At 36.1% G+C, this 23,256-nt stretch overlaps 1 protein-coding gene across 3 annotated transcripts in view; it reads right to left on the reverse strand.

Moving 5' to 3' along the window:
- Positions 1-23,256, reverse strand: part of LOC105268486 (mannosyl-oligosaccharide 1,2-alpha-mannosidase IA) — an 83,345-nt gene that overhangs the window by 33,225 nt on the left and 26,864 nt on the right. The window contains exon 1 of one of the 3 annotated variants that reach the window (XM_011308086.1): positions 18,127-19,149. The exons of 1 other annotated variant lie outside the window; for it this stretch is intronic. The gene's annotated coding sequence lies outside the window, so the exon portion shown is untranslated. Of the gene's footprint in view, positions 1-18,126; positions 19,150-23,256 lie in introns of those variants that run through there. One more of the 3 variants, XM_011308087.1, reaches the window with a different exon arrangement.

Consider the following 23,256-nt stretch of genomic DNA (forward strand, 5'->3'; position numbering starts at 1 on the left):
ATCAGTCACACTGACTCGGTGAACACACCAGCTCTCCGCACCCGTGCCTGACGGCGGCAGTCTACACGCCGATGGGTGTGACTAAGCGGGCACCCATCCAAGTACTAACCCAACTGAGCGTTGCTTAGCTTGGGTGATCGCCGGAGTCACACACCGCCCGCGTGGCTACTGTCGCCGCTCTTCTTCCTCGAAATAAATTTCAATTAATCCAGGAAAATTCATAGACTTCCGAAAAATTCAGGTAAATAGTTTCAGGTGAAATGTCTTCTTTTCTCCCACAGCCATGAATCGTCATTTTCGTATATTTAACAATAAACTTTTTCGATATTGGGAAGGGCATGAAGAAACCCGAGGTTTTCCCATCGAGACGGTAGTGATTCCCAATAGTTAGAAAGTCTTGCCGAAAATTGAGGAAAACTTCCCAAGTGTTGAAAATTTTCCACCAAGTTGTTAAGAAGCAGTCCTATAGCTTCCTATTCCTGAGATTGCGAATCGATAATGATTCTTTATAGATAAGAAGAAGGCGACTATCGGAAGAGGCTCGAGAGAGCCAAGTTCCTGGAATTGTTGCGCAATGATAAACACTTAAAATGCAGTGCATCTCTCATAGGGAATCCATTTCAATCTCTATTGTATTGTGACTTATTGATGTTGAAATTTTTGTTTTAAAAACAAGAGTTGAAAGCATTTCACCGAATACAATTGATCCTACGACGGACATTAATTTCTTACTATCAGGAGCCAACGACCCGTCAAAAAAGTCAAACCGAAGGTGATGCTATTTTATCTGAGCCGATTGAGTAAAACTTATGAGATCGAATGAAACAGACAGCTCAGTAATCTACCAATTAATTAAATGGGAATTTTTAATGGTTATATCTCCTTGAGAACTTGAAATTGCAGCTCAGGTGGATCAATCCAGAGATAAGTCAGCTTAACAGTGATTATTACTCCATGAGCAGAGAATATCTCCACGATAAATATGAAATGAGAGACATCATTGTAACGCGATAATAGCAACAAATATTAGATCAACCAATTCAGAGGAGCGACTCGATAATCCAATTTTCTCCAGTAAATTTGTTTAAAAAATTGAAGGATCATCCCCATTTACAGTGAGATGCAATGTAATCGTTGATGCAGTATCCATAAAATACATACCACGACATTCCAAATTTAAAATCGTCGCTCTCTCTTTGTAATCCGATTGGCTAGATCCCAACTTTCCACTCGATGAAAATCTCAGAATAATAATAGACTTGGTAACGGGGTTTTATGGATGGGGGAAAAATTGATAGAATCTTTTTATATATCGGCAAGTCTAGATTGTTTTCAAATTGACACTATTGAAATTTCATGGGAAATCAATGAATTGAAAATGAAAAATATTTTTCTGACCGTGAGAATTTTGCAAACACATTTCTTGGCTGTCTTTAGCCTCCACATAACTTATGTAATTAAAAAAGGAATTGCCTTTTTGGGGAAAACTTTTTCGCAAATGCAAAAAGTTTCTATTCCGCTCCGTACTGATGAAGAAGAAAATCATATCAGAAAAGTGGAAAACATTATGATCTCGTTAAAACTGCATGACACTCCGGAAGTTGCATAACAGACTAATGAAATTCATTAGTATATGATAATGGACAAATTAATCCATTACCGAGAAAACATTGGTACGGACAATCTCATGGTATTATATGACGAATGGTTACGAGAAAACTCATTAATTTATAGTGTGTAGTTTTTAACTGCAACCACCAGTGAGGCATATCCATTAATGACGACGACAAGGAGGACTCAATATCAGGGAAACTCATAAGGAAAATGAGCTACCATTTTCCGGCAAGGAAATATCGCTAAAGAGATGTTTTATGAAATAGTGTGTTATGTGAAATTTAATGAGCAGCGAATACTCCTCGAGTGTCTGGGGAAAATGCAATAATGGTTGCTCTGAGACATCGCGATGGTACCATCTACAGAAGGTGGCAATGTGCGGAACAGCTACAGCGCTTCAACATTTTTATCATATTTTCCCACTGAAATTTCGCGGAAATTCTCTAATTGCGAGACCGAACGCACGCTCTGATTATAAAAATTACGAGGTCAATCGAAAATTGGATAAATTTTTAGTTCCAATTATCTACCCAAGGGTGTACGTCGTTTTTGGAATTAAAAAAAATCGAGAGTTGGTGAAAAAAAATCAATAGACACTCATTGTTGATTCAATTACTCTGCGACAATAGGAATACCGAAAATTCAGGTAGATGTATATGTTTAATATTTTTATTGTTTTTACGGATTTTATTATGAATTCCGAGCGAACAAAAGAAAATAGTCCTTTTTCTTCAAAGGTTTCCATGACATATTATTTTTTGTCAACAAGCCAGAGTCAAGTGGAGATTAAATATAATTTTAATGGCATTTACACGCTGACATCCGTAAAATAATAAATGGCATCAATTTCGATCTCGACAGTTCCGGTCGAATATTCTCATTGGCCAGACGAAAATTTTCGCTGATTCTCCAATTTGTGAAAAAAGTCCTTGGAAGTCACGTTTGACAGTGACTCTTGAAGAAACTCCTAGAATTTGTGTGTATTCTAGATAATGCTGAATAGTTCAGCAATCAGCCATAACCAATCAGGATTTTCTACGGAGCTTGAAGGTTGAGATTCACCGAAGGAAGAAAACCTACTTCGATCGATTAAAGTACTGCTGACGGCTGGAGTTTGCAAGAACTTTTTTCGTCTACGTACGGGATTGGAGTATCTGCCCACGAACCGCACAATATATTCTCCTGCATATCTCTTACACGAGGAGAAAAATGCAATAAAAATCACAAGAAAAAAAAAACACGTTAAAGCTGGCGCTTCAAAACGTAATCCCCGACTGAAGTAAAATTTAATAGAAAACGTTAGTGGGAACTGAAATTTTACCAATCATCGAGTTATTGGTGCGAATTGTTTCGTAAAAATAAATCAACCTTCTAAGCTGTAACTCGCTCTATAAGAATAGTTAAATGTCCTCAAAATAAACTCCTACACCCAAGGTAAGTATAGTATGAGATATGAGTTGTTCGATTTGGTATTGTGTTATTTTCTTTGTTACGCTATTGTCGAAATAAATATAGTTGAATGTTGATGAATTTTAATTTCGAGAATCAAGATAAACGAGAAAATTTATACGGTGTAACTAAAGATTTCTTTCAGTGTATCAGATATTTCCGTGTCCATTACAATTAAAATTTCCGGAAAGACTATTTCATTGTTAATCGGCTGAATTGTTTCGATTTGTTTAAATCAGTAAGTTGAGTAAGTCTTGCAAAATTCGTAAAATAGCAAAAATGTAAACAAATTCGACGTCGATCACAAGTTGACAATTTCAATAACGGCTTGCTAATTGCTGTTTATCTACAGATTTCCGTAAGTAAGTGAAAAAACATTGGATAGAAAAAAAGAGTAATACAACGTAGATAAATGTTTACGATCAGTTTTGTTATCGAGGGCGTTCTCGTCACTGTGGCGAGCGTCATAAAATCCCGAATGATGAACATATCCATGAAAATTTATTGTCGTCAACGGACCAATGGACATTGTAGCAATGCTATACGTGTACATATGATATTGATTTTTTTTATGCTGTTGAAAAACAAAAAATAATTCAACCAGAAGCATTAAAATATAACGGATAGTTTTCACGAAATGGGATACACGAGTAAAACATCAATTTATCTTACATGAGAGCCCGGTGCACTGGTTTATTCATATTCGTTTACTAATAAAGGACCCATGTAGTAGTAATACTCGGTGGAGGCAAAACGATACCCAAGTGGCACATTCGCGCGAACTATCGCTATACCCTTACCATATCCGGTTCATTTCGAAGAGCTGATAGTACGTATTCAGAAAACAAATTCCTACGAAAAACCGCCATTGTGCGCTATTTATTTTCATAATGAAAAAAAAATTTACTCGGCTAACTCAATTTTCGACGAGAGTCGAAAAGTTGTTAAGAGGAAATGTGTTGAGTCAAAATCGACAGGAATCAAGTCGAGTCAAGCTCAACGTTTGACTTGATCAAATCAAGGAAATTAAATGGAATTCAGGCGAATCATGAACTTGAGGGAATCCAAAAAATCAAATTTAATTCATTCGAATCATGATCTTGAATTTATCCGAAACCTCACATTGAATCAAGTTTTCACTTGAATCATCGAGAAAATTGAATTCAATTCGGCGAAACTATGAACTTGAATCAATCTGGAATTGTAATTGTTTTTGCATTTGCAAACGGTAAAAATTACGTCAATCAAGTCGATGACTCGACTTGAATCAGTTGAATTAATTCAAATTAAACCGAAGAATCATGGTGCAGAGTCAACGTGAGTCAATCTGAAAAATCTTAAAAATGTGAAATTAAAATCAAGTGAAATAATCCACATGAACAAATCAACAAATTCAACACAAATATCCTAGACTTGCCTTGAATCAAGTCATACTTGATTCACGCGGCTGATTCAACCTGAAACAACTCAATTCACAAACTAATTCAATCCCCTTCGAATGTAAATGAGATCGCTCTGCTTTCGCGTCTCCTCATCAAGTGCCCAAACAAAAACAGATATTGGAGTGAATAACTATTTGATTGGCAGCATAAGATGGCGGCAAGTTGGCAAATAAAATAAACACAAAGCAAACGCGAATTCTAACATTTCTGCAATTTCCCTCGCGTAGTAAAAAAACTAAAATGACAAGTATTTTGCGAGCGTACGCCGACGTTTATGCTCAAACATGACGGAAGGGGAGGAAAGGAGAAGAAGTAAAAAGTAAAATTGGTAAATATGCCCAATTCTCCCGTTGAAAAGACCTTTCAGTTCCATATTCTTTGAGTCCCTCGTTTTTTCCATTTTCTCAACATAGAGGATGAAATTAAAGGCGCAGAGTGCAGATTCCAGTCGTGCTTTCATTCTGCACAGAACGACATGGCGTACAATGGAAAAATAGTTACAACCCCTTCTGCAATGGAATTATAAACTTTACAAGTCCTTTTTTTTTATTTAATCGTAACACCGGCCTAATATGTTCAACTTGTGGTATATTCAAGATCTCGCGTGGATGTTGACTTTTTATAAGGAAGGATAGGAAGAGAGTAGAGAAAAATGGAAATGCCAGTGATGTGTGGAATTGAGGGATCACGAATTGTAAAGGCTTGGCTGAACTGGACAGACATTGCTTTACGGAAAAAGAAATTACGGGATATACCCGACGCAAAATCATTGGAATACCTAGGCAAAAGACGGAGGATGTAGGGAAGAACGTTGCGACCATCCGTTATATCGACTTTCAAACTCTCGGGAATGCTTCACTGCTTGATGTCTCACTTTTATTGACTTGTCCTTGTCCTCTCGCTTCCCTCAGGATTCCCACCTTTTTTCCCAGGATGTCCCCATGGGCATCCCACCAGGATAGTTTTCACCGAGCTCACATTATCTTTAATTGTATATACTTGGAGAAAAATTGGAAAATTGGGAATTTCAGAGTTTGAACGACTGGAAAGTAAGGTGATACCAATTTACTTTAATTATCAATAAAAATGCGGCTATTCGGTATTTATTTATTGTATACTGAAAATATATACTGACGTTTTTGTAATGCATTTTTTGAGCGAATTCATTTCGCTGGATTTTGATTACATTGAAAATTTAAGATTTTAGTGGAAAACGAATTACCATTTAATATAAAAATCCCAATCGATTTGAATTCCTAGAAGAAATGAGAAAATCAATAAGTATTTTTAATTGAAATTTAATTGAAACTCATATAATAGAAAATTCAGATGATTTTGTAACTGACATTCAGACATTTCCTGGCACTATCTTTGACTGAATAATTCCCTCCTCGTCCATAACGAATGTTCACTGCTATCATAAAAATGATAAATTCCAGGGAAAAATTGGTGGGCAGTTCCGTTTCCTGACAATTTCAGGATAAAAATTCGCCCAGAGCCAATCCATCCGAATAACTAAACATCAAGGTAAATTTGAGTGGGAATGTTTCAGGGGGTAGGGCAGTTAAAATAAAAGTACTAATAGTTGTACAAATGTTTGATTGTGATGAACTGGGTATAACGTACAGGAAATCGGCGACGGTGGATCGGTTTTCCACTCGGTGGCGTGATAAACCAACGAGCCGGTGTGCACCAGTCGGAGGGAACTAATTTCTCCGACGAATGAGTATTTATCGGGAATTTGGGCGAACACGCCTGGAGGCCTAAAACCCACCCGGGGTTGGTTGGCCATTGCAGCAGTCTATATCTCCTCTCCATTTTCGCGATATAACTCGTGTATATCCCATCATGACTGAACCGAATGGAGCGCACCTCGCGTTTTCGTTCGATTTTCGTTGTTTTGCTTTACCTATCCCTCAGACCGAAACAAAGCGGATGAAACAGATTCCGAAGGTTTTAGTTCTTCCACATTTGCCCCTTGAAACTAGATAAAATTATTAAAATTACTCGAATGGAAAATTTCCACTATAACATTATTTCTGGTAACTTAGTTTCCCTATTACCTACTTTTACAGAAATTATATCATATATTCATACATCACGTAACAACAATTACCTTGTGCCGAATTAATTTTATCAGCGCAAGTGAATTTATCGGGATATCTGAATTTGTTATGAATGGAGTCTTCTCTTTGAATAGGGAAACAATATATATTTGAAATAAGTATATTAATATAGTTAAATATAGGTACACTGATAATTTACTTGACTCCAATATTTTTTTTAATGACTGACATCAATCCACTTGGCAAAAAAGAATTCAAGTTGTAAAAACTGTTGGTGAATCATTGAAATCATGTACAAAATATAAAAAACGGAGTATACTACACTCAAGTATTTTTTTTTTCAATATTTTCGGTGGTATGAAATTGTCAGGATTGAAATTTGTGAGGATATTGGAGTGGTTTAGTTGTAGTTCGCGGCAGGGAAAAGGCTTGCACAAGACGCTAATAGCCGAATTTAACGGAGAGATATCAGTGAGGGCATTAATAGCCGTGCAAACAAGCAGTATATCTATTGAAATATATACGCATTCCACTTCGTACTAGTCGGAGTGGAATAGCACAGCTTGCAAACGAACCTTAAGCTTCCAATGTACCCAACGGAGCTTGTACCCATTACGCGTTAGTAACCTCCACCGGGGATAAACTATCAATTATTGCAGAGGAATCGAGGCGATACGTTTTTCGAATACGTTACACCCAGGTGGTAGGGATTGCTAGTGATAACCTCATGAATACTACAAACAGAGAGAAATATTTAGTAAAAATTACGGGACTTTTAGTTCGCTTAGCGATTATGGAATCGACTCTCGACTCTCGAAAAAATTTAAGTGACGGTATATCCTCATTTTTCGTAGATAATGCAAATAAAAATTACGGAACGTCACAGAAAAATTCTGTGACTTTAGATAAAAATGACGAGACAGTTCCGTAAAATTTCCTATAACCACATTTCGCTCCTATATTGCGGCAAAGACACGTCATTTTTATTGAATGAATCTCTCCGTGCAGCATTTTTAGAAAAAAATCGATGCCTGCTGTTCACTGCAATTACAATTAAAAATTTCTGGATATTTCAGTCATAATGTCATCTGAATTTTCGACAAATTATCCAAATTTTAATTCTCTTCCAATTGAAAATGATCACTCAATTTATTCATCAACTTAATTTAATTTACATTTATCATATTTATTTCCCCGGTGAAGTGATTTTTTAATGGGAGTTTTAATTTTTTTATCTGAAAGGCGAACATCAAATTCGATTAAACTTTTAGTAGATTGAATAATTCAAAGAAATGGTTCACTTAATTTTCAACATTTTCAGAAATGAGAATTATTTGAAGACTCGAGATATTGACTGCTTCGTCAGTGAAGAATTCCCGATAAATTTCAAACGTCAGATTAAATCGTTATAAATAGATAACGGTGAAAAGCAACTATTTCCCATTTTTTTACTTAAAATTTTCGCCTGGAGTGGAAGTAAAAAAAAATAGATTTTCCATACTTTATTCGCCTTTCCTGTTTAACTCAGAAAATCGTAACTGCAGTGGAACGTAATTATCACAGCAATTTCCTACAGCTTCATTAGACTGAGTCAAAAATTAATTGAACAAAAATTGATGGAATTTTGTTTTAAATAACATTTTTTGTATATAAAAATTATAATGGGCTTTTATCAGTTTCCATAGAGAGGAAAATAATTCCTCTCATATAAATTAATTTTTGTCTTATCATAATTCTTAGACTATTGTGGTCAATTTACTTTTGAACCATATTGGAAACATTTGCGCAAATGAGAATAATAATTTATTCCATCCTCAATCAAGAACAATATTGTCTTTTTGACAACAATGCTGTTCATTTGATAGTTTTTTCATTGAGAGTGTAGTTTTTTTTCTTTTCCCCATCATTTGAATATTGTTCAACACACCACATACAACTTTTTTTTATCCTATTTTGCGCTCGTTGTCGACCACTTGTTTTTTCGTTGCACTCTCTTTTGCATCATCACTAGTGCTCTGAGGGTACCTCGTTAAAACATTTAACGTGTGTGATGTTGGTATACAGAGGGTAAAAAGCGATAAAAATGAAAAATTGACGAGAAAAGTTTTCATGCGAATATAATAATGACCGAAAACTGAAGCAGGCGAAATTGAAAAGGAAGATAATTGATTGGAGCCGGCGTTTACAAATATTTTAATTCAAGATCATGAAATTAAAATCTCCATTATCCGTCACGTTGAATTACACAGAATGATCTCGTACCCTCAGGTAAAATTCCTTGATACTGGCCGCTCCTTATCCTCACCATCAGCTTTTTTCTTTATGAAATAAGTGAGTTTTCACTAGTTCCAAGTGAAAACTCTCCCGAAATTCAGATGCAATTGCCGCTTGACTCGGGTGAAAACACAATTATTCTAAGGGAATTATGGAATTTTTCCTCGGAGTAAGAATTTTTTTACCTATTACGGAAAAATGAGGGAAATAAGAATTTGTCATGCAATTTTTTATAAACTTTTTTACTTCGTAATTTCAACGGAAGACTTGCACTGAAAAATCAACTGTTCAATTATTGTCAGATAATCTAACCGGATAAACCATTGGATAGTTGATTTGACAATTACAAGATGCCTTGAAAATTAAGCGTATCTTGACACTTTAACGGAATTATTTCACCGTATTGTTATGAAATAGCGTACCGTAATTTCTACCTGAATTCCGCGTGAAAAATAGGGATTCCGTTAGTTAAATTTTCTGACTCGTTTCCGCAATCGACAACTGATTGCCAATTCCATAATTTTTATTGAATATTTCTCCCGGTCTGTTTTTACCGTGTGAACTGAAATCTTGAAGTGGAAATTTGTCACAACAGGATTGAACGACAGGGCGTGAGAAGTCTCTGTCTGGCCAAAAAACATAGTTATGTTCGTGGCATTTCTCTCTCTGAGTCTGAAAACCACAAGGACCCTTTCCCAACTTGTACCACCCGAATTTCACTGAGATCACACGTGAAAGTGTTCGGCAATTGAAGGAACCTAACGAAATAAATCCACTCCCCCAAAAATATCATTAATATAATAATATTAGTCCTCAAAATATCCCTAAAATAGATTATAATGTAAATATATTACTTCGAGATATGACGATATCGCATTAGATTATTTTGAAAAATTCGGGGATAATTGACAATTATATACCAAATATGAGAATTTATTATGTTTTTTTCCTGGTTCTCGTAATGTTTTGAAACAATGTGTGTTTTGTTGAAATATTTTTAGCTGCAATATTTTGAAACAGTACTTTTGCCAGTTGTAATATTTTTTGTTGTGATTTCTTAAGGTCATATTTTCAATTAAGTTATTTCTCAATAAGAGAAGATACGAGGAAATATATAAATACCCGCATTTGCCAGTTTTTACAATGGTTGATTATAGCTTTAAAAAATCCCTCAATTAATATTCAATTTCAGTGACCATCAATTGTGAAATTATTTTTGATGATTATTAAAACAGAGGCTGCGGGTGAGGAAAAATATTCCCGCCATTGTAGGAAAATTTCAACGTCCATCATTAGACCCATTACATACATCCATATGATTTGAAAGACTAATATCAGTCCATTAACAAGCCAAATTAACAAGCCATATTCCAAAGCAACTCTGAAATACGATCTAAAATCAACCAGTCGGCATCTAATGGACTGTCAACAAGTCCTTCGCCTTGTTGCGTTCGTACCTGTAATACATCCGATTTATATTTCTTTCTTCCCCACTTTAACAAAATGATAGCAGTAAACCTCCATTTTCCCACCATAAATCTTGCTGCCATGTTGCCGAGAATGCTCCGAGAAAATTCCTCCATGCAACTTCTACCACCACAATACCCGAGATTCTTTTTTTCTATCCTCCAGTTATTGCGGATCAAATACAGAAGTCCTATAGGCCTTTAAAACTTAATAATAAACGAAAAAAAAAATCTCAGGTTGAACATATACTTCGCCGGATGGACTAAAAAGTTTAGAAAAAATTATTTTTTAGCAATTTTAGCAATCAGTGTAATTACTATTTCGATTCTAAGTGAATTTTCAGTCTTAATTTCTTTCAATTTTTCGTTTACTATGAAAAAAAAAATTAGATATCAGCAATAACTCGATGATAGGGTCCGCTGATACTTCAATGATATATTTTTCCGCGGCAATTGGACTTTCTTAATTACGGCTATGCGAGGAAGGGAAATAGGGGGACGTTATATGATGAAGTAGACAGGTCCAACAGGTTGGCACAATGGCATGTATACTAACGTACCTATAACCTCCCCCTACCCCTACTTGTGCCGCCCCATGGATTGGTCCTTGAATTTGCGCAAACAGTTTTCCACCAATATAGTATCTTTGGAGTGCAAATTACTGAAAATTATTCCATTCAACAGGTGTTGAATGAATGGATTCAGATCAATTCCTGAATGTCTTTTATTAGGGAAAAGAATGAGTTAATTTGTCAGAAATTTGCAATTCCTCATTGAGAAAATGTCTGGCTTGTAATTTTTCGCTGTGAAGATTTAAATGACGGGATAACAATGACTTTCAGGTAGAACATGCAATTATCAGACGTGGGGTGAGATTTTTGTGTGAATTTTTAATCGTTATCTTGTAATCGTCAATTCAATGAAGGTCCTCCATGACGCTTGCTGCTACACTTGAAATGTATTCATTTATTCATATAACTTTTTTTACGTAGAAAGCTCCCGAAAAGACAGATAAAAAAATATACAAGGGAACTCAGAGCTGAATGTCAATTAGTTTTTCCTCCGCAATAAAACCCAGTGAGTTTCATTACCATTTTAGTGGAGCCCGAGTCGTTGTCTATGCAACTAGTTCAAAAATGTAGTCCCTGGATGTTTTTTCAACGGTTCGTTTGAAGAAGTAATGGAAAATCTCGAGTTGTTTTTTATCAATGAAGGGTTTGGGTTCGTTCACGGATTAAAAATTACTTCTGCTTCATGATTATACATTGCGGACAGGAAAGAACTTTCCATCAGATTTCATATTTTATGAGAGAAAACATTTTTCAAGGGAAAATTTCTTAATTTTATGAAAAATTTTCAATACTCCAGGTACATGAAGCTTATTTAGCAAGCTTTAGAATTTTACAACATTTGTATGAAGACAAATGTAAGTTACGTTTATGAAACCGTATTTTAAGCTTTCGCAAAGTTATTTTACGATTGAAGTTGAATCGTAAATTATGGGCAAAATTGTTGTAAATTACGCGGCGATTATTGTGACTTTTTGTGTGTATACGATTAAGGAAAATATGTTTAGCTCATAAAAAAATGGAAAAGCCTGGCATTTTCATATTTTTACTGCGTTATTTTCCTCAATTTTTAAGTAAAAACAAATAAAAAATGTCATCACGCCAAAAATTGATTGAATTTTCCAAAGAGCATGAATATGTCAGAACGCAATGAGCAAATACCAAACTTAAAACAAAAAAAAGGCAAGTGTGGATTATTTATAAAATTGAATTACTCTTTCAATAATGCCTAGTGAAACTGATACTCTTCCAGGATAATTAACCATTCACTTTAGTGTTAATTCGAGGGAATTGGATATTTTCTGAATAGGTCGTCTCCAAAGAGCCTTGAAACTTGGAGAACACGATATAAGTACAACTTAGTAGCTAAACGTTTGACAAAACGCAGCTAGAATAGCCCTCTGTAGGTGTTTCAATATGACACAGTGGAAGGTAAACGAGAAAACTGAATATTTAAATGACTGGAGGCCGTTCACCTGCCCCCCCGGGATGCGTGTAAAAAACAACCTGGTGGATATTCCACGTGGTTGGTTCCTACATGCCAAAAAAAAAACAGTCGGATAATCCGGTTCCGATGATTTTATCCTTATTATTTATGAACTACACACGCACAACTACGTAGAAGATTAAATTATCTCAATCAGGCAAATTGTCACGGCGATAAATTATCAAGTAAATGATGTCACCTATTATTGTTCACCAATGAAAATGAATAATGATACTGTCATGAAAATATTATTTATCACTGAAACGATAATTTTTTTTTTCGTTTTTATTCTCTCGTAAAGTGACACACGTTTCATGGAAGACGATGTGGAAAATGAAGAATTATGGGGCTTTGAACCTTACATCACGAACAGAGTCTCTTAAAATGGGGTCGCGTCCGTGCAGGACTTGATCTTCAAATCCGCTGTCAAGGCTTAAAGCCCTGAAACACGACGAACAATTTTCGAAATACTCGACGGGGCACGTCTCTCACAGATCCGTCGGAACTTGTTCTCGCATCAGGTTCATCCTCGTATTGTGCATGTGCGAGAATTCCACGAGAAGACAAGCGATAAAACCATCCGCTCCTAATCTTCAGTGGATAACAATAAACGGAGGGAAAACAAATTTTTCAACAATTTCAAATGGATAAAACAAATGCCAGAACAATCACCCCAAAAGTGAGTGAAGTGGCACTTGGCAAAACTTTTTTCTCAAATTTTAATAGAGAACGCCCCATTTTGTCTCATACCTTCAAAGAATAATGATAATAATAATAAGATAATGCATAGATAGTTCTTGATCAAATCGATATGACTAATTGAATCAAAGTAAAAATTCACAGATGAAAATCGAATTTTCACACTGAAAACGTCAAAACTCCATGAAAAATGATCGAAATTAAATAAATCCACAAATCATGGCGTCATTTTTTATTTATGGATTACACGTGATTTTGACGTGAATCCTCAGAAATATTCCCAGAAGTCTGGTAAATTTCCCCACTAAACCAGAAATTTGAGATAGACGCCACTAGAATTCTTTGTAGCCCGTAGATTTCAATTTTTTCCAGCGCTAGCGGTAAAATTTTTCTAGAGAATTTCTCGGCGTGTGAAGGTGAAACACATTGCGGCCAGAAATGCGGATAATAGCTGTTCCGCGTGTGGATGAAGAATTAGGAAAATGCAGTGTTTGTGAGTTCGCATTATGACACGTCTACACCACAATTCACCACTTCATTATGAAGAGAGAACTGCACAAAAGCTTTCCCGTCCTCTAATTCCCCATCCTTGTTCTTATTTGGAGGATAATATTTCCTCGTCTCGGATACTCCGGTACTCCGTCCATGGAACAATATTCTTAATTCGAGAATTCATTAAAAAAATGAGAAAATTATCGGATTAAATTCCCAGTACATTTCACGAAAGTTTTTCTTCTATCACATTTTCACTGGAATTTTCAAACTATTTCGTAATTCAAAATTGAGATCAGGGCATTTTTTTTAATTATTAAAAATTAATTGAAAAAATAATTATACGTGAGGCCTGAGCGCGGCATGCTCAAACCATAATATTTCACGGGTCCATTTCGAATGTCAAAAAAAAAATTATTACCCCAGTTTTTTATGGAGTTTAGGGTCATTAATTGATTAATACACTGCCCCGAAGAGTGGTCCATGTAGTTGATATTGGAGTTTTTATAGCCGTGTACACAACACTTGATATGTTCGGGAAATTACGAAAAGGAAAACAAATTTTGTGACCTCGATTTTTCCGGTGTTTACTGGTTGGAATTGAAATGATAAATTAAAGCGATTGAATGAGTGATGATGAAAATAAAATTCAGAATTCCATGCGAAATCTGATGAAGGATAAAATCCTTCCACTGCTGCATGAAAATTAACAGAATTTTGGAAATTTTTCCGGATTTCTGGTGGATTCGCGAATTACTTCTATTGAAAAATGAAGAATCTCGTCCATTTTAAAACAACTTAGCTGGAGGGTCAATAGAATAGTAATTCGATTTCTCACAGAGAATATTTTCTGACATTTCCGTGCAGATCTAACACGAGAAAATTCCGGCACTTCAGCGATGCAGCTAAGAAATTGTTAATTACATTATTTTCCTCTCACTGGATAAATCGTGTGGAAAAGCCGGAGGTATTGTTTTAGTCATTTTTGAGGTTGTCAGTTTCTTCTTTATTTCAACTACCTCATTTCTCTCCATTTTTGTCGCCACTTGTTCTGTATTTCGAGTACAGCGACGGAAAAGTGAACGTCAGATGTGAGTGCACTCCACCGAGCTCGAGCTTAATCCGATCAGTTGAATCAAGAAGTTTGCCATTTGTATTGTTTTCATGTAATCGAAGGTTTTCTGGTTTTAAAACCCGAGAGAAAGAAAAATATACCCCGAGAAAAATTTCTAGTTAAATATTCTGCTACTGCTACTGCTACGAGTTATGTCATCCAAATTTTCAATAATGCGATGAATTGTCAATAGTTCGACAGTTCTGGAAAAGTATTGCCTGAATTTTCATCATTATTAATGATTACCACTGCCATATCACCGGAATATTCAAGAAATTAAATGATTCATCAACGAAGAATTGTAAAAAATTTACGGCCTGACATCATAAAAAATTACGAGAACGAATGCACGTTCCGCGCGCGCTATTTGACTCCGTTGTGTTGATGATAACATAGCCAGTTGAGAAAAGAGTTTTATTCAGAATGGCCAATGAGAAATAGGGTTACGCGTGAAAAGTCTGACGCATGAAGTTACCCGAAATCTTAGTGTCGACAACGTAATTTTTATGTATCATCCTCGATAGAAAATTTACACGACTCATTAAAAACAGCGCAAAAAATAAATTCATCTATCAAATATGTTAATGAAATATTTTATATGAAGACCCTCACATTCTCGGTGAAACTATTTTTCCTCCATTTGTAATGTTCCATGTGGGGGGGGGATCGGTATATATCCGAGTGGTTGATTTAGCAATTACCTGATGAAGTGAAGGTGGGATAAATAAAAATGGGTGATCAACGTCGGAGAAACAAAACGATCTCCGAAGTGCTATAAAATTCCACGATCTGTATATGGTTATCCACACATGTTTTATGCATATGCGAAAGGTATTCAAGCTGAGGTTTATTTACGAGCGACAGAGGTTTATGTTAGGGCGCGTGGTGCATGGATGAAGGGCCCGGGATGGTGAACGCGTTCCACAACGGAACTTGGTGGTTCGCCCTATCGACAAAGTGGCCGTTAGAGTGCCACGCTTCTGTACACATTACATTCTATACCTGCCGGTCGCTTGCCATTACAAATAAGGATGAAACGTGCAGCAAAAACCACTGGTTTTTTGTATTACCAATTTTAACCTCAACCCCTCATCCCTCGCCCTATCCTCCCCCATCCTCTCCCGTCAGCCCATCCACCATTCACCCATCCACCCCCCGCAAGCTATTCCGCAACGGCTATTTCCAATCCTAACAAAGTACCCCCCAGCGCTTTGTTACTATTTAAACGTAAATCTAGATGCTAAATTAATCTTTTTCTTCATGTCATGCTTTTATATTTACGTAATAAGTTCGTTAACGGACGTTTTAATGATGGAGATTTCAATGGGAGTACGAAGTAGGCAATTTATAGGTTTGAATGTATGAAGAATGAAATTCGTGGAAATTTTTTTAAGATTTTTGGAGTTGATTAGATTTTGGGCAGTGAGAGTTGGGTCATTACTGTAAAATTTAAAAGTCTGAGGTATCAGTTTTTTTTAAATATTGCAGTAATTCTGAATTTTTTCATTCGTGTGATAATGAAAAACTGAAAAAGTTGAGAATTCAAGCGAGAAATTCCCTGAATTTTTAATCTATTGGATATTCAAGCTTTCGTTGAAAAATCAATCATCAATTAACATGAAAACTTCAATTTTCAAGATGAACAGGAAATTTAGTGACAATTTTTAAATTGAATTAAATTCAAATATAATAATATATTTGATATAATAATTCAAAAAACAGATGATTATGGTTGTTGGTTAAAAAATCCACGGAACTACTACGGATTTTTTTCGGTGGGTTGTATAATACTTGTGTGAACTTCCTTCGAAAAATTTCAACACCGTCACGTAATTTTTTTTAGTCACCCGGCAATGGGCGTTACGTCATCTTTATTGACTATTCCCCACCGTATCTGAAATTACATTGAAAAAAAAGATATTCTCTTCCGATACCAATATCGAAAAGACACAGGCAGATCATATCCTCGATAAATTTTTTTCTCCATTCCTCCGCCGACGCCTTCATACCCCAGTGTGCACGGGAATTATCGCAGCCCCGACTTGCCTGCATAATGCATCACGTTGACATGTATGCAAACCCACGGTGGCACACGAAAAGTGCAGTGTTAAGTGTAGCTGTGCAAAGAGCAATTGAAATTTTTCCTCTCTCACGTCTCAGTTACCACTCGTTGTTCACCATCAATTTTTATAATCCACTTTGATGAATCATTCCCGGTCCCAAGATTTTAATTTGACCTTTTTAAAAACGTACGCTTTCAGAGAGGTGACGTGCATAATGCACACCACTCGTACGATGTACACGTAGTCGAGGATATCCAGATGGTGAAAAATAAGAAGAAGCGGAAGTGATGGTAGGGAAGGGAAATGAGGATACAACGCCGAGGGTATCCTTGTACGGTGAATTTGCTCGTCCACGGAAATATGAGGAGCGTGTTCCGGGCTACTTTACAGGCGGACCGTTTTCATTTTTTCCCCCTTTCGTTATATTCTTCAGAAATGCCGTATACTTGGCTGGATACTCTGGAGGAATGAAAAAAATTTATGGATTTTACGTCGGAGTCTTGACAATTTTCTTATCCATCTAGCTAAATTATTCAAGGTACCACTTCAAAATGGACAGGAAAAAATAAGAACCGAGTGATGAATCAGTCGAAAAATGGGATAATTAACGTGATCCGATGGGATTTGACACTGACAATCCGCCAATGTGACCAGGCAATGAGGAAAATGACATGACAAGGATTTCATTACAATATGATTACGACATGATCGATTGCATAATCATTGCGCTGATCATATCTATTTAAAAACTTCAATCGGCGTCGGCAGTACGATTATGGATGAACGAGTCCTCAATCATGACGAGTCGGTTAATAATCGCATCGTGTCGATAAATACTTTTCAAGAAGATCTATTTGAAATGACTTCTAATAAACGATTTTGTTCCCCACCGATCGCTAATCTTCAACTGCTTGCGTAAGAGTTCGAATAAATTGATTACGAAAATTAATGTTTCCGATTTTACGGTTCGTTAGTTCGAACTCGTGTAGCTATCAGATATTATTTGATATCATTGTTATAAGACCTTTTAGAAGTGATGGGAAGAAAAAAATTATGAATTTATAAGACGTGTGTTAACATTAAGGAATTCTCCTAGAACAAGAGAATCCCTTGCTATCGAAAAAACTTTTCTCGAGTGTAAAAGCGAAATGATTTATATGGAGAGTTCACCATTTTACGGTGATCGTGACACGATTTTTGACAAGAGCATATTTTCCTGTATCCAGTGAATCTTTACCAGAAGTTGTTCCGTTACCGAGTGTGGACTCGAGTGTTCTGTCATTCAATCAGAATATTTGACGTGTCCCTATCAGTCAGACCAAACAATTTCCTACAAATTGACAGCTCCTATCGTTGTAAACAATCTCGCATAATATTTCATACACGACATACCTGTTACGCAAAAGTATGAACCGCGATAAACTCAACCGGCGATTCCAATATTATGCAGTATTTTTTTTTCTCTCTATATGGCTGACGAAAATATCACAAGCTTTATCACAGCACGTAAAATTGACTACACGTGATATCACAAGAGAACACTCGTATGTAATAATTATCACCTGGATAATGTGCACGAATGATCACTGGACACTGAAAAATAATTTTGTGATAATGACATTCATGGAAAGCATCTTGAGGAAAAAAAAAATAATAGCCCGTGTGAACCGTCGCTATCTTTTCGTACTGCTCCCCTAGTTATCCGGATATTTTCCTCTCCCTTTTCCAACTATCTTCGTTTTTCACCAACTTTTATTCTTTTCAACCAGACGGCAATCGTTGCAGGTCGTCCCGGCCGTTCTCATCCAACTCACTCGTCTCAAGACGACTTTAATTATACGCCGCAACAATTTACGGGCATCCGGCGTGTTGTACAAGGTATATATAACTCCAGTGATCCAAACTTTTTTTTATTCCTCCCAACCGGTTATTTATTTATTTTTTTAAATATCTCACCCACCGGCATCGACGATAATAAAACAGTCCGATAAGTATGATTTTTTCAACAGATGTATTTTTCATTCACTCCACTCCGTTGACAATCGTGCTCGTGATATCAGTTCTCCACTCAATTCCGGATAAAAGGATTATATGTCAGGGAAAAACGATTGGCATTATCAAGTCAAAACGGACACTTATTGCTCGATACGTTGGCTATTAGAGCTGTTAAATTCGATCGTTCAATTGCTCATCGAATTGATTGCGTATCGATAGTCTGTGATTTTTTTAACTAATCGAGAAAATGAGACGTGATAATTTAATGGTTTTTAAAATTATTCAGTCACTCCGCGTGAAAATAGTTGTCATTAATAGTTGATTCATTAGATATTTACATGGAGAATTGATGGAAATTGTTGGAAATGAGGTGGATTGGATGAGGTTGATTCCACGTCCATCGGAGCACTGACTTGAACGTCTGGTACACACTCAGAGAAAACCGCACACGGTACTATCTCTCTCTCTGTTCATTGGCTTTCCCCACCAGCTCAGCCCGCGCATTGCAACATATATACCGAGCGCCGGTGTGACTCGACTGTGACCGAGTCGACACGAGCCCGCGCGAACACCCCCTATGTATATCAACCCCCCTATAAACCCCCCATTCGAATAGCTTATGACTATATTATGTTTACTTTGGTATGTCCGTGAATTGGCGACGAATTAATCATCTAAATTAAGAATTATCAATGTCCTGCAAACACAATCATTACTATCTACCATAATATGAGCATTTTAATCACAACGGGGCATAGTTATTATTGGTATTAATATTACTGTAATAATTCATAATTTATCATTATTATAGTAATGTTGAAAAATTTAATAATAATGATTGTCATAATAGTAATTATTATTTATATAGCAATCATCACAATGGGCAAAATGCTGCAACATTATATCACAAATTTGTCTCTCAATTTTGCCGACTGAATGGCGGTAATTTTTATGGCGCTGAATTTTTGCAGAAATTTCAACAAATCACGATTTTATTGGAAATTTAAATACTGCATGGTTTTCCTCTTCAAGTATTCGGAAATAAAATAGATAATCAATAGAAAAAAAGAAATTCAAAATTTCACGAAGCTCTCACGCAGAATTTAATTCAACGCCACTCCCGTAAAAATGGCGGCTGAACTCTCCACAAAATATCAATTTTTCTCTGACAGTGCAGAACTCTGTGCAATTGTAGGAATATTTATTAAGATTTTTAGACGAATGGTATTGCGAACTTTCATTTTGTTGGATTCTTTTCAATCCTCCAATTGCATATATATTCTTTATCTCCGGAAAGACTGAGCGATGCTCACACAGTTCCAATATATGATCATATATCTATCAGAAGAATGGATGGAAAATATTGACATTTTTTACGCTGTTAGATGAGACGATAAGAAGAGATATAAGTTGAAAGAAAACCTCAGGTGCATTGCGTTTTTCGTTGGGATACGGTGGGGGGAACCCATCGGTTCTTCAAGGAGGTAGCAAATAAAGCGTGGATCCATTCCGCTGGATAAACTTTAAGTTATATAGACATATACATGCACACAGAGATACATCATGAAATTCGATGGGCTCAATGTACCCAGGCATTTCTCCCGTCTTTCAAGTGTAAATTTAATCTCCCGATTATCATTTCACAACTATTATACTCCGCTGAGAGGATTTCTATATTTCCGAAATTAAGGATTTATTTCTTAATCTTACAGAACCGCAACTCTGGAAATTTTGTGTCCAATTTTTTTGGCGTGAAATTCGTGACATTTAGTCTCTCCCGAATTTTAGGAGTTGACGCGCGCGATTTCTCTCGCACGTTTTCCATTAGTTACAGGGATTATTATATTTTTAAGGCAAAACCAATTGGGGTCCATAATTGAGTCACTTAGTTGCTGCTAATTAAGTTTCTCCGTGAGAGAAACGCATAGAAAATCCAATGGTAATTTATCGATTATTATGGAAATAGCATTTAATGAATTATTAATTTATTGATTATATCAACTCAATTGTATTAGTAATATTAAATTGAAAAACTCGAATAGTAAACTATACTCAATCCTAGTATATATTTTTATCAGTTATAGTTATCAAAACTTCAATTTTTTCCGTATATTCTTATCAAGTTCCTGAGAATTAGAAGGTTTTTCTGTCAGTCCGAGTGAAATGCCATAACATTGTGGCGCCCTGGGCTCTTCCTCAAATATTCTTAATTTGAGAATGTTATTTCGGTGGAATTGTTGCTCCAACTTAAACCCATCCCCCCGGCAATGGAATAGAGGTATTTTCTGAAGAAAAGAGCGGGGGCGGTTCAATCGAGTGAAGCATTGGGGTGAAGAGGGTGGAAAACGTGAGTCTTAGTTCTCCATCTTCCTCATATCCAATCCGCTGGCTGTCTCAACGCTCTTTCAACTTAGCCACGCGCGGCATCAGTTTACGATGAAGATATAATCGCCATCGCGTGCGAATGGTTATTAGATCAAAGTTCAGACTGAAGTACATCAAAACACCCTCCCAATATATGGAGTTAACTAGGGAATTAACTAAATTCTGCAACACGCATATCACCATTGCGAGGGCTCGACCATTCCCTCCCATCGATGGATACATGATAAGTTGTATTAATTGATCAATTGATTGCCTTCCTTCAAAATTGTTCAAGTCTCGTGGATTATTTTTCTAAATAGAATTTTAGCCATTTCATTCATTCTAGGAAATATATTATTACCAGGCGATCTATTATTGTGAGAAAAATCCAGGACAAAATAGAAAAATCCTGAGAAGAAGGCCCAGTCGAAATATGAGGGCCTACAACCGAACCCTCAACATGGACACTCTCAACCACAATAGATGCATCATTAGAAGTCATTTCAATTAGGGACCTGTAAAGTTTCTCTTTCAAGATTCTTAAACTCAATAAAACTTCTAAACGAAGAAAAAACACCTTATGAGTGGCTCACGACTTGGGGATCCTTTTATGAAACGTGGACACGTTTCACAAAGTTTCTCCTCCAGAGTCCTCCGGTGGCTCCCGCTTTTCTCTCTCTCTTTTATTTTTCTGTTTTAAGATCTTTCCTTCTGCGGCATTACTTTTATGATTCCTTCATTTTTTGTTCCATTTTACTATCACTAGATATGATGTTCTCGGGGAGTATTCCTTCTTCTCGTGGACGTGCCGGATAGTATTCCAGGTGATTCCAATTTGGTCTTGCGATTGGTGATGCAAGTTGAGTGTGACATTTGGAACATTGAATAAATCCGTGGATTTAATCTGTTGGGGCCAATGGAATTCATTTTATCCATTTTATCCATGAGGCCGTACGACATTTTACTAGAAATCCATCAATTCCAAATTGCATTACTATTCTCTTAGGATTGTCATTGTTCCCAGCGTTGAGAGCTAGTATTCGTATTAAATTTTCATTCCCCATTCTGTTGAAAAGGTAATAACGGCACCGAACGAGTGTCACGTTGGCATTACTTTGTGAGGCATCATTTCTTTCGCCAGTTGTTCTCCCTTTTTCATGACTCAACGAGCTTTCTTTCAACGAGTTCCCTTAATCTTCAAGTTCAATAACCTCTAATATTTGAAACGTCTTTGATGAAATGAAATAAAGAATGTGCACCTCCATTATTGTCATGAAATATTATGTGATCGGTGATCGGCTGATCGGTTCCCAATATCTGCTCTTTACACAATTAATAATGAAAGTCCATAATTTTGTAATCCAAAAACTTGTAGTTATCTAAATTCTGAACTTAGTCAATTTTCGAATTGAGAGCAATGGATTTCGAGAAATTGGAAATATATTTCTTAAAATTATGACTCTTATCTGTGAGTGATTGATTTATCAATTTGTCTCGTTTAATTTACTCTTTCTTAAATTGATCAGTGGACACTAAAAAAAATATATATGATTCCAATTGAATTAATATAGAATAGAAAAAAAAAATGTTTGTCATCACGAATGTCAATGGTCGGTTGATACATATTTTTTTGATCAGTGTATATGGAGCAAGAGAAAATACGACGGTTGAAAAAGTTTTATCCACAAGCTTGAAAATGTTTCACCAGTCTCATACCTGTACACAATAGCAAAAATATTCTGAGCTGGCCGTTGGAAGATTCGGAGATCAGTAGTGGCTCCACTCGAACGATCCTCTTGACAATAGGTAAAGGTAAGGAAAAGGTCAACATTGCAATGGTATTCTTGACTGAGCGAAGACTGGGTAACTTACAATAATTGCGTCTCCACTAGCTCTCTGCATACCAATGGCGACTTGTATATGTGGCAAGAATGCATTCGAGAGATGTACATACCCCAACTCTTTGAAACTTCAGACAATTTCCATACAGAATATCCCCCCGAGTGCTCTAAATTTCTATCATAGTGATCTTAGCTGTTTGAAAACACGAAACGACCGTAGGCTTCTGCTTTTCGCTTCATTTCAAGGAAATTATATTCATCTCAAGCTATTTCCTGTTTATACCTAGCAGTCATAAAAACTTTCCTCTTAATTTTCAGTTTT

Source organism: Fopius arisanus, unplaced genomic scaffold, assembly GCF_000806365.1.
Source record: "Fopius arisanus strain USDA-PBARC FA_bdor unplaced genomic scaffold, ASM80636v1 scaffold00058, whole genome shotgun sequence".
Taxonomy (NCBI): domain Eukaryota; kingdom Metazoa; phylum Arthropoda; class Insecta; order Hymenoptera; family Braconidae; genus Fopius; species Fopius arisanus.